Genomic DNA, 13,347 nt, shown 5'->3' on the forward strand with positions numbered 1-13,347 from the left:
TTGCCTGGCTGTAGCACAACAAGGGGTAGACATTGCAGGACTCCTGATCCCATAGTTCTTGAATATTGCTGCTATAGTATATACTGTAACAGATTAAGATGCTAGTTAAACTTTGGGAGACCTCCTGAACAGCATCCCTTTTACTTTCAATCCGTTTTCCATTTCAAAATGTCCTGTGTAACATGATTTCTTCTGGTTCGTATGGCATATATGAGGAGGGACACAGTCTGAAGGTGTTGTTTGGTGGATTAAGTGTCCACCCATTGACTGTCCATGGACATAGTAATCCCTAAGGCCATATATCCCTCTCCCCACACCGCCCAAATCATCTCTTCAAGGAAACTGTTTGAGCTACTTTTTTCAGGCCTTACCATCAAACTAGTCACTCAAGTGATATGATATGATATGGCATTTATAACGCGCCAATACACAAGTGTTTCAAGGCGCGAAGTGCCGCCAGTGTTTTTTCAATGCAGTCTTCTGAAAGTTAATGGATTAATTGGAGTTGTAAACATACTACTCATATAATAGAAAAGTTTTACCAGGTTTGCCTTCAGCCACTCCATTTCTAAGCACTCTATGTGTCTTTGTCTGAAGTCCTGTTAAAATCAAGCATTGGCAAAGTGTAGGATATCTTTGTGAGGATTCCTAGTTTGCCAGGAATACTGGGCTAGCTGATGGTATTTTTAATATTAGGACCCTTAGCCAAAACAAAAACAGCACATAGTGCTGTACTATATGCACAATGTATCTACCATAGTAGATATGGTAATCCCTAAGGCCATATCTGACCCTCCCCACACCGCCCAAATCATCTCTTCATGGAAACTCTTTGAGCTACTTTTTTCAGGCCTTACCATCAAACTAGTCACTCAAGTGATATGATATGATATGGCATTTATAACGCACCTATACACAAGTTTTTCAAGGCGTGAAATGCCCGCCAGTGTTTTTTCAAAGCAGTCTTCTGAAAGTTAATGGATTAATTGGAGTTGTAAACATACTACTCATGTAATAAAAAGTCTTACGAGGTTTGCCTTCAGCCACTCGATTTATAAGCACTTTATGTGTCTTTGTCTGAAGTCCTGTTAAAATCAAGCATTGGCAAAGTGTAGGATATCTTTGTGAGGAGTCCTAGTTTGCCAAGAATACTGGACTAGCTGATGGTATTTTTAATACTGGGACCCTTAGCCAAAACAAAAACAGCACATAGTGTTGCACTATGTGCACAATGTATCTACCAAAGTTCTATTTGATTGCTAGGTAACTGCCCACAGGAGACTTACCAGATAACCTGCAAGAGCATGTATTTATAACATGGGGGTTATGATTTGACTCAGATCACAGTGTTTTGATGCACCTTACTTTTACTGCAGACAGTATTAAATACCCCTTAGCTTTGCACTATGTAAGCATTACCATAAATAAGTAGAGCACACAAGAAAACAGACCAGCACTAAGATAATTCTTTCATGTATTTTATAAGCAGTTGAGATTTGCAGCTTAACATACAGCAATCGTGAACAATAAAACAATAAATGTAATGTAATTAAATCAGCATGATATTTTCTATGATACAAGAATGAAAATGCACATTGTAATCTCACATTTTTTCATTGGGTGTGTAGAGAAACCCCTCGAAGCTTGCACCAGAAAAAATGCAACCCACCATGAAAAAAGGCGTAGCACATCTCTTGCAAGAAGAACAAGGTTTATTTCCATTATAAACAGGGATGCACCAATAAAGCACTCTGCTGCTGTGAAACGTTCTGCAAAATTAGTACACGAAGCATGTTCAAAAGGCACACAGCATCATTGGTGATGTAGGTTACATAGGATACAAATCCGAGTGGCTGGTTCGTGAGATGCTATACATGGGCTACCTGCTCCATAAGGCATAACAAGCCATTAGTCCCAGCCAGGTCAGTTAATCTTTTCCCATGTTGGCCTCTTATTGTGCATCATCAGGCATGAGCTACAACTAATTGCTCATTATATGAAGAAAAAACAATACATTTTCTATCTCTAACCTAATGTGCACCTGGTACTGCAGACAAGGGCTAAGCGGATACTTGGAGGTCATTGCAATTGACACACACACACCAGCTCGATTACAGACACGTCAGCGCCCATCCAAAAGTTTCCAGCCTTGCTTCAGGTTGGTTGTTTTGCCCTGCCCGGCACCTCACAGCACAAATCACGTGGCCTCTCATGAAGGCAGCTGATTCCTGCTTTCTGATCTTTTCTGATTGATCGGGGGTCTAACAGTTTTATGGATGGTTGTCTGGGGCTGGCTAATACCTTGGTATGCTGGTGTTTTGGGATAGGGGCAGCTGCTGCTATTACTTAGAGCTTTGACAGGGGAGGATGGAGGCTTGTGCTGTCCATCTCGTGGGATCGCTTTTTGCAAGGAGCTCTCAACCCCCTCATGGCCTTGCAATGCGCATTCTTCCTTGGATATGAAATGCTGGCAACATGAGAACATGAAATGTCTATGAATCTATGCAACTCTGACTTTTCTCATCAGTGCCCATGATACAACCTTAGCACACGTATTCCCATGTTTGTGGCGTAGGCCCAAAGTCCCGGCTGCAATGCAATGCCAGGCCTTAATTTCAATATGGCTGTTATTACATGAGATGGCGTCTAATTACCCATGTGTTCTAAACCCACAACATGCACTACCCTCCACAGACAATAGCCCTTGCTGCCACCCACTCCACCTGTACACCTCTTGACCCCCTATTGTACATTTTCAGGAATTTGCCTCATTCAAATCCGCTTGCTGGTCTGGGACAGTCACCCCACCTTCCCAACAGATGAAAAGATTTTCTATTTCTCAAATCATAATAGGGATGCGATTACACTTCATAGCCTCTGCCGTCCCTGTGATAGAGTGCTTTCCACTGTAGCAAACTTCACGTATACTTGTCCGCTTGGCTGGAAATGCACTGCTATCTGTAACCATGAAAAGTATCAGCTAGTTTGGCAGGGTTGTAAGCTTTCAGTTTGCATGTGAATTTTGCCTCTTAGGTGGGAAAAAACAAAATAGCTATCTATGTTTGCATTGTCTGTTTATATATTTCACTTCTACCCTTCTCCAAGGCCCGGAGCCTTTCCAATAAGTCGCTTTGCACATTTTTATCTTTACCAAAAAGTCATGCTCACCTCATTCACTAAAGGAAGTCGCTCACATGGAAGTTGCTGTGTTCACTTCAGCAGTCTATCTCTCACTCCAAGGGAATCACTGCAGCTTTCCCTCTCACAGGGAAATCCTCTCTCACCCTCCACCCTCTCCAGTAGCTGTATGCATTGCAACTCTCAGCACAGAAGCAGCCAGGCCTTGGAGTTCTTCCTACTCTCTCTCTTGGCAGCTTGCTCTCTGTGACTTCTTTTTAAACCCTCTCTGAGTAACCCACTCCATGTATATCCCATTGCATATAGTATCTGATCTTCCTGTCAGTGGCTGTGATGTCATATATCAATTAGACACCTTCTCTTGTGTAGCCGAGCCTCTGGGACCTTCTAGATGTCTCTATTCATTTCCATCATCACCTTTGAGCAGAGTTTTGGTTCAATGGGTATTTTGTGAGGAATCAACATGTAACATGTTATTCTGGCTTCCTGCGCTAAAAGCTCACAACACAATGGACTGTTTAAACAAATTGATTTCTGCACATTCCGGGGGTAATTCATAGAATTCGGCACACAAGTGGCACACGCGGTTGGCGCACAGTGTGCGCGTGTGGCAGTCTGCGCCAGCTGCATGTGCCAAAACCCATTTCAGCACCTATGGTATTCATGGATTTTAACATCCATAACCAGCCCTGGTGCAAAGTGGTGCATCAACCCTGCAGCAGCGCCAGTTACACCCCCAACCCCGCCCCGTGTGCCATGAGCAGCGCACAAATCCAGTACATGGTGCAAAGGCCAGTGGACCAGCATACAACCCCCAACCATGAAAACGCGTGTAAAGCTCCCCACGCAGCCCTCAGAATACATGCATGCAGCCCATCCACCCTCCCCATGCCCCACAGGCAGCACATCCCCCCAGTGCATGACCCACAGGCAGTCCATCACCCCAGTGCATGCCCCACAGGCAGCTCACACCACAGGGGGGACAATTCCCATGGGATTTCGGTAGCGCGAGAGGGGTACGTGTATATTGAGGGGTACCGCAGAGAGTTTTACGCGCGATAGGCCCTGTTCGAGCAGGGTACATGTATTTATAGGGTACGCGAGGAGTTTCACACACGATAGGCCCTGTTCAAGCGGGATACATGTATTTGTGGGGTACGCAGGGAGTTTCACAGGCGATAGGCCCTGTACGAGCGGGATACGTGTGTTTGTGGGGTACACAGGGAGTTTCACACGTGATAGGCCCTGTGCGAGCAGGGTACGTGTATTTGTAGGGTACGCGGGGAGTATGACACGCGATAGCCACTGTGCGAGAGGGGTATGTGTATTCTGAGGGGTACGCAGGGAGTTAAACACACGATAGGCCCTGTGCGAGAGGGGTACATGTATTCTGAGGGGTACGCGGGGAGTTTGACACGTGATAGGCCCTGTGCGAGAGGGGTACGTGCATTCTGAAGGGTATGCAGGGAGTTTCACACGCGATAGGCCCTGTGCAAGAGGGATACGTGTATTTGTGGGGTATGCAGGGAGTTTCACATGCAATAGGCCCTGTGCGAGTGGGTACGTGTATTTGTGGGGTACGTGGGGAGTTTGACATGGGATAGGCCCTGTGCGAGAGGGGTACGTGTATTCTGAGGGGTACACAGGGAGTTTGACACATGATAGGCCCTGTGCGAGAGGGGTACCTGTATTCTGAGGGGTATGCAGGGAGTTTGACACACGATAGAACCTGTGCGAGAGGGGTACGTGTATTCTGAGGGGTACGTGGGGAGTTTCACATGCGAAAGGCCCTGTGCGAGAGGGGTACGTGTATTCTGAGGGGTCCACGGGGAGTTTTACATGCGATTTTGCTAGCGCGAGAGGGATACGTGTATTCGGAGGGGTGTGCGGGGAGTTTTACATGCGATTTGGCATCATGTGCCCCCCAGGGTGTGCGATTCCCCCCTCCCCATGCCCTGCAAGCAGCCCACACCACAGGGGCCTACCCTATACCCCCACCATGCCCTGCAGTCAGCTCACATAGCACCATGCACTTGTGAGCACACTTGTGAGCCCAGACTCATGTCCCCCTGCACCCCCACCCACCCAGCATTGACGGGCACCTGCCAGCAGGCCCCGACTCATGCCCCCTGCACCCCTGCCCACCCAGCATTGACAGGCACCTGCCAGCATGCCCAGACACATGTCCCCCTGCACCCCCGCCCACCCAGCATTAACGGGCACATGCCAGCAGGCCCCGACTCATGTCCCCCTGCACCCCCGCTCAACCAGCATTGACAGGCACCTGCCAGCAGGCTCAACTTAGGTCCCCCTGCACCCCGTCCCACCCAGCATTCACAGGCACCTGCCAGCAGGCCCCGACTCATGTCCCCCTGCACCAACGCCCACCCAGCCTTGACGGGCACCTGCCAGCAGGCCCCGACTCATGTCCCGCCCAACACGTCATCACGATCCACACACATAGCCCTTATGGCCACCCTAATCCCACCCCACGCCACCCCAGTCCATACACCCAACCAAGTATACCATCCACCCCACATTGAAATCCACCATTACATGATACATCCCAAATGGCAAGCATGCCCATCAATGCATGTCCGCCACACACACACACTGGGTGCAAGTGAATGAGAAAACCCACATTGTGACATGCATGAAACCAATGAGAGAATACCACACAAATGAAGTATTACACCAACATGTATTACAAATAAAAGCAAGGAAATGATCACAATAATACAAATAATAAACAGAAGGCTGCATGTCCAAAATAAATGAAATAAAATATATGAATGCTGCATCAGAATAAATCCAAATGAAAATGTCACCAAAGGGTTTGTCCATCAAACAAGATCCAAATGAAAAAATAAATCCATTGCTCTATGGTAAAAAATGAAAAAGAGAAGTCCAATCCAGTCTTCAACTATATACAATTTCCAAATCCAGGGTCCATGAGCCCAACAACCCAAATAAAACCTACAAAAAACCCTACCTAATAAACAACTATATACAAAAATGTGGGGCATAGTCCATGCGCCCCAAATGAAAGAAAAATATAAAGGACACCTAACACTAATTAACTATATACAATGGCGGCGGGCAAGTCCTACGGCTCACTTGTTGATTTCCCGGGCCAGGGCATCATCCAACTCCCATTCTATGTCCTGGAGGCGGGCCTGTTCCATGGCCCTGAGGTTTCGCAGGGATAACCCCATGTCCACCTCCAATTCCCTGCAAATTTCCTCGAGTCACTCAGCCCGCCTCAGCGCCCTGCGCATGGAGTTCTTTGCCCTGACCATAGTGAGCCATGCCTCTTCCGCCCGCCGCCACTCCGCATCAATTTGCTGGCCCAACCACTGCTACACAGAAGACACTCTCAATCCAGGGTCCTCCTGCCCTCCGGCAGATGCCTGCCCCTGTGATTTTGATGGCCCCAAGCCATCATCGCTCCCACCTTGAGCCTGCTGCTGTGTGCATGTGCCCTGGCTCTTGATGCCTGCACGTCCTCCTCCTGCTGGGGTCCAGTTGTTGGGGTGGCCACCCCTGCTGGACCTCCGACTCCCGACTATGGCAGGGATGTGTCCTCCACAGCCTGGCCGCTGGGTCAAAGGCAGCTCCACAGGGTACCCAGGTGATACTTGGGCCAGAAGATGGCACAGAGGACGACTGGGACATAGCGGGTTCAGTTGAGGAGGGGGTCAGTACAAGGTCCAGCAGACTGAGGAATCCAGCACTGGTGACCCGTCCTAGTAGGTCGACGTGGTCAATGAGGCATCCCAAATAACATGCAGAGTCTTCACGAAAACCATGATATGGCATTTGTGATATGATATGGCATTTGTAACGCGCCTATACACAAGTGTTTCAATGCATGTCATCTCGGATACCCCGTTGACGCTACGCCACCCCAGCCAGGACAGGCTCAACATGGTCCCGGATTGCCACGTCCGCAGGCAGAGGAAGTCCAGTTGTTGTTTGCGCATCCCCTTCCTGCAAACGGATCTGCACAAAGGCATCCCTGCTGGTGTGGGATGATGCAGTCACAGGATCGGGGACATGATTACACAAAGGAACCTCCGCGGTGGCCTGTCCTGTCCCTACCCATGGACTGCACCACTAGCACCAGTGGAATACCCCCTCCAGACCCCATTTGTGTCCACTTCCACGGCCTCCTCCTCAACCAAACCCACCACCAACCTGGATGACTCCATGCCATCTTCCTCCATGGGACCCTGTAGGGTCTCAGCTTCCCCTTCTGCTGCCGAAGAGTCCACCTCAAACCTCCGCCTCTTGAACCTACCCTCGGCAGCTGCGGCCACAGACGCGGCACCAGACTCCTCACTCCCTGACGAGATGACAACCTGGGAGGGGAGCCGGGCCTTGCATCTCCGACTGGCGGTGTGATCCCTGCCGCTTTGCTCCACAGCATCGTCTCCGCCCTCTTCATCAGTTGACGCTGCAGACAGGGAGAGATAGAATGCAGGCATCAGGGCACTGTACAATGGTCTGATACACACATGACAGTTGCACATGAGTGACAGTGTCAAACTTCACAAATGGCATCGCACTCCCCAACACACATATCATTTCAACTCACACACATGCGCAAATCAACAGTAATGTTGCAGCAGGCAGCACCATCCATACACATGCAACAGCATGATCAGCCGAATGTTAGCCTGATGTCACATGCAACATGGGCAGTGCAGAACACATGCCCACACGCCACCAGACATACATGCATCTGTACATCTCCACTTCCTGTCGCAGTGATATCATCGCCATCCATGTCACATCTGCCAATCAGCCTCCTACATGTCAGTGTCACATGCATCCATGGTGTATCACAGTTGCACATTTGTCAAATACAGACACATGCACATGTACATAGTGCAGATACATGCAGGTGGAACCAGCATCCATGTGTGACACCACAACCATGCCACAGTACATACACAGAAATGTCAACATGTGTGCACCCTCACATGCATTCGGCCAGCATGCATTTGAACACATACACCATTGATGTGTCTCACACATGACAGGACTCATAAGCGGCAGGCTCATGTCCCAGTACATACACATCCATACATGGGCCTACAAAGACATATGTCCAACCCAGGACTTCATCCACCAGGATACCAACTTCATTGGCAATGGAGCTGGTAGCCCTCTGCCTCTCTGCTGGGGGGTTGCCACTGGTTCCAGATGGTGGTGTGTCTGACATGGCAACCCCCGAGGCAGGTGTGGGTGGGCAACTGGGTCCTGGGGCTGGGCTGTGGAGCGCTGGAATCCCAGTTGGGATTCTTCTGTTCCAGCAGGGATGGTCACAGCAACTGGACCCCTGTAGATGGCTGACGTGCAGGCACCAAACAGCAGGGCATGTGGCCAGCAGGCAGGCAGGTAGCAGCAGATAGCAAGTGGGAGCGTGCTCGGGGCACTGGGGGGCAAGAAAATGGCCTTCTGGCAGGAGCATGGTCTTCCGTGTGTTGTCGCGTGGCAAGCTTGATACAGAGTGATTTGGCACATGAAAAAACTGCATGTCACCGTGTAATTCAAGAAAAGGCCCTTAGCGCGTAAGTACGTCTGTGACGTTACGCGCACCAATGTTTCCCTCGTGATGGGTGCATAGTGATTCAGTACGTGAAAAAACAGCACGTCTGCGTGTGAATGCTTGTAATTCCAGGAAAGGGCCCAAGTGCGTAAGCGCGTATGTGACATTACACGCGCAGGTGTTGCTCTCTGCATGCGTTAAAGGTGAGCGCGGGCCAGCAAAACACTGTACGTGCTGTTTGTGGAGACCGACGCGTGTGTTTACTCTGCTAGAAACACGCGCGATTACTTCACAGCGTCTGAAATCCGTACCTCTTCTTTTGGTGGGGTGTTGGCTACGCGCACGAGCGCGTGTGTTTTTGTTTGTGTTTTTCCACGCAAGTCAGACGGTGAGTCGCATAGGCTTTTTTCCCACTGTGGTTCCCCCTGTGCATGCGTACCTTTTAGAGGTCATTGTAGCCCGCGTGTTCCACGCGTACGTGCTTTTTGTGTTCCTGGGTGCCACACCGTACTGCTGGAGGTAATATTCACGCACGTGGGCTACCGGGTTCGCGTGCACACATTTTTTTGTTTATTCTCATTTCTTGAGCTTAAATTCATTTAATGAATTATAATTTTTTTATTTTTATTTTTTTTATTTTATTTTAGGGGGTGCCTGAGCGTTGCGTGACCCATCATTTCTCCCCAGGACAATTGTTGAGTGAACCTCCCATAGCCCATTTTCCATCGGTGCAATGGTTAGGAGGCCACCATAGGCTAAGGGTGGCAAACTGGCCGTCCTACAAGGGCTGGACGTGGTCGGGCACGGAAACCAGGGAGGATAGGGAGTTCAGGGTGGCTACAGGGGTGGAAGAGGCAGGGGTGCCCCTCTGGGACGGGATGCACAGCCATGTGCTGGTGTAGACATGCCACCACCCCCTGTGGTTCCTGGTGATGCAGCTATTGCATCACAACCTGGCGCCCATATCACCCAACAGCAATTTACATCTGCTGTCACAGGCCCACCGGTGGTGGTAGCTGCAGGTGCAGCTGTGGACACCTCCACCCGGGCTCAGGGTCAGGCAGCGCATGTTTTGTTGTGTGAGGAGGATTCCCAGGACGATTTCCATCTTGTCCGGAAGGTAGGCTCATGTGCGTCCACTGTGGCATACATATCTGGGGCAGTACTGACATCTGCTGCCACAAGCAGCCGGGTGGTGGTAACTGCATGTGCAGATGCAACCAACACTACCCCGGCAATGACTCTATCCCAAGCAAGACCTTCTGTCCTCATACTAACACCCACTGCTTTGGCCCAGTCCACCAACGCCACTGCCCCCCGATCAGGGCCACATTCCCCCTCAGGGTCAGTAGCACCGTCTAAAAGTAGGAAGCGTGCTCCTGCACAAGAGGCTGGGACTCCAGACATGGCTCCGGCCTCCGGCACATCAAGGAAGAAGCCTTTCTGCAATCAGGAAATGGACTTCCTTGTGAGCTACGTGTCGGAACACCAACACGATATGCTTGTGGGCCCACAGTGCCATACAACACATCACCAGCGTTCTGTCCACTGGCAGCAGATGGTGTGACATCCATGGGATTCCAGGTGCGCACAGCTCAGGACTGCTACAAGCGCTGGAATTACCTCAAACGCAGTGCTAAGCAAAAGCATGACTCCAATTACAACATGTCTCTGGTGACTGGTGGTGGGCCATCATCAGAGGAGGATGAACTCACTCAGCATGAGGAGATCGCTTCAGAGTTCATCCCGGAGGAACAAATCCGTGGAGTGGGAGAGAGGATGGACTATGATGCATCATCTGGTGAGTATTGATGCGTGCAACTCAATGACATGTGTGTTTGGCATGTGTGACCCAACCAGCTACAAGTTGCTCTTACCTATCTTCAATCTCCCTCTCCACCTGTGTTGTTCACCAGGGTTCTGAACTTTCGGCCTCAATTCACAAAGAGCACCTGGCAGCTCTTAACTACTGCATTATCATTTTTTTGTACGAGTTCTGGTGCTATGCAGATGACAACCAACTAATTTCCTGGCTGCCCTTGGCCACCTCTTGTCCCTCCCTTATTTCAAATAACCTCATTGCCATTTGCTTTTGGTGTACTATCAACGGTCTCTGTCTGAATGCCAGCAAGACTGACATCCTCCTCATTGATGCACCTTTTCCATCCTTTGCAATCAATCTCTGGCCAGCCCCACTTGACCCTCCTCCTGCCTCCACCTGCAAGGCCATGAACCTCTGGGTCACCTATGACTCAACACATCCCTTTTACACACACATTTGTGATGTATCTTGGAATGGATTAACTTATTGCTCCACCACTACAAGGGTACTGTTCCCTCCCTAACATCCTTCTACATGCTCACAGTCTCTCAAGCTCTGGTTCATTCAAGGTTGGGGTACTGTGACAGTCTCATTCAATGATCGACCTGCATTCACCCTCCACCACTAATCCGGTACAGGACTGCAAGACTTGTCCTTGGCCACAAGCCCTGGGATCCCATCATTCCAGCTATGTGACCGCTTCACTCGCTACTAGTGGATGCAAAGATGTTACTTCAGACCCTCTGCATTGTGCACAAGGTTTCTTTGGGACTGGGTAGAAAATACCTTTGACAATCCCTCTACCCATTCCTCCCCCCTTGAGTCCTTTGCTCCTCTACCCCACAGTCCCTCAAGCTCAGTTGTTAATTTAATGAATGAGGTAGGAGCAGATCTGTGTGTACAGCTGGGAGCTCACTTTTGAACTGCCAACTGGCCCCGTTGAATCTTGAGGGGAGTTATATCTGCTTCTGGTAGCAACTCAACACCTTCCTTCTTGCTCCTGCATTAGCCACTCTTCTACCCAGCTGAACATTTTCCTCTGTTGGCACTGTGCCCCTGCACACACTCTGTCCATCGGATCAGCTACCTGCTCACCCTGCCTCCCTGCTGCACTGCCTACAGGCCTCCCATATCAATGGGTCCTGTGCTTGTCCCCATACAGTCCAGCACTCTTTGTCTGCACTCATCAGATTTGCCCTGTCCAAATCATCTTGCACTTGCAACTTGCTGGCTGCACTACCACTATTTGAATGGACATTCTATCATTGCACTTCATTTGCCTTCTTTGGTCTGTTCTGTGTGGCACATACCCCTTCTCCCCTTTCCTGGGTCTTCACCCCATTATCCCTTCTCCATGCACTAGCGTGTTCTGTATGTCACTGTGCCCAGTATGATAGTTGTTTTGAATTCCTTTTCTCCCTTGTTCCCCTCCCTTTGCTTGTTTGCGCTCTGAGCCACTTGTGTACATGTGCAATCATGATGAGATGTCACATCATGTCATACGCATCCTTTGTCCTTGGTGCAGTGTGTCTCACTCTAAGTGTGCTGATGGCAGTGGCTCCCCATGCACATATGTGCAGGATGATGTTACATGTGCATTCCATGTATGCCCCTAGGTGTCCTTCACCATCAGCTCATTGAAGTATATTTACAGGAATATCCAAGTGTCATCTCATTTGGACAGCCATGTCATGCTCACTGTAGGTCTCTGTGTCATCACGCACGTCTTTGAGATGTGCACATCTTTATCATGGTCATGCCCTCCCCCAGTTAAAGGCCCATGACCATTTTTCAACTGGTGTTGTCTTCAACATGCATGGATGTACTATGGATGGTTCCTCAACTCTCCTCCATCATGTCCACTTCTCATTGGCTGTAGAGACATTTGACTGACGAAATGCAATAAACGTAGACCTACACTGTCTGGCAATGCACAGTTCTGTGTGGAACATGTCATTGCGATGCAGTACCTCCCTGCTATTGGCCATAGGCCGAGTGTTTCACAGAAACCATGCTACCTGGTGTATGCAATTTGCACATGATAGCTGCAATTGCCGTTAAACTGCCTTATTTTTTTTAATAGTGTCATCACTACATACATCTTGATGTTGTAAGTTGAGGGGCTACACATGCACTGCAATACACACACACCCACTCCTGTGCCAAGTTAAGCCCTTCAACGTGCAATCATGATTGTGCTGTGTGATGTTGACCTGACATGTATGTAACCATGTCCTTCCCATCACAGTTTGGAAATGCACTAGCGTAGATGCCTCCTATGACACATATATTGTGCATAGTTGATTGTAGATGAGTGCTGCACAAGAACATGCATGTTACATGAATCATTGTGTGTTCGTTTACATTTCTAGCAGTGTCTATCTGTGTAGTAACACATGCTTACGCTAGGTGCCAACTATTTGTTACCATCTCTCAATTTTGAATTGCATGTATGCCCTCTAGAGGTTGTTTGTGATGCAGGTGATGTGCAACATGCAATACATGTGTTGCATTCACATTTTGCACACATCCTTTACTGCTTTTGGAATGGCCCTGCATTGCAATGCTACTGGATGCATGTTGGGGTTTGATTTGCCTGTGACATGGCTATTTCATTATTTGTCTGTCAATGTTGTGAACTGTATGTATGTGATATGTGCTACTGATGTGAGTGTTCTTGTTTTTCTTTTTTATGTTGCAGGTGATGACGCACTGGCGGCAGAGGATGAAGATGTCATACCAGACACGGTGGTCAGTTCACATGACCAACCAGACACCAGTGGTGGTTGCGGGGTGGCAGCCCACGAGAACCCACAGATGCTCCAGGCCACCG

This window comes from Ambystoma mexicanum, chromosome 11 (genome assembly GCF_040938575.1).
Source record: "Ambystoma mexicanum isolate Mex_15411 chromosome 11, UKY_AmexF1_1, whole genome shotgun sequence".
Classification (NCBI taxonomy): domain Eukaryota; kingdom Metazoa; phylum Chordata; class Amphibia; order Caudata; family Ambystomatidae; genus Ambystoma; species Ambystoma mexicanum.